The following is a 393-nucleotide window of genomic DNA, read 5'->3' as shown; positions in this document are numbered from 1 at the left end:
AGTTAATTGTCTCATGTTACCTATCTCCTTGCTTACTTTGATGACTATGGGTGATTCTCAATGAATCATCTAATTGACTAATTCTCTTCACGAGTCATCTAATCTAATGTTTAATCTATCCATTGTACTTTTAATTTTAACAGTTATATTTATCATTTTGAAAAGTATTTTTTCTTTCAAATGTAACTGAATACTTTAGTCTCTTACTTCTTGCTCATGTTTTCGTTATCTTCTTTTATTTACTTTATAAATACTTAAGATAATTATTTTACATTGTTCACATGAAATGTAATTTGCTGTTTTTTTATTTTATTTTATTTTTTATTTTTTTATTTTTTCGTGTCCGGCAATGGATCGCAACCCTCAGTGTCGCGCCCGTACCAGACCGGGACC

This window comes from Galeopterus variegatus, unplaced genomic scaffold, assembly GCF_000696425.1.
Source record: "Galeopterus variegatus unplaced genomic scaffold, G_variegatus-3.0.2 Scaffold4866, whole genome shotgun sequence".
In the NCBI taxonomy this organism is placed as follows: Eukaryota; Metazoa; Chordata; class Mammalia; order Dermoptera; family Cynocephalidae; genus Galeopterus; species Galeopterus variegatus.
The sequence above is the reverse complement of the archived record's forward strand: the minus strand, read 5'-3'. Positions refer to the sequence as shown.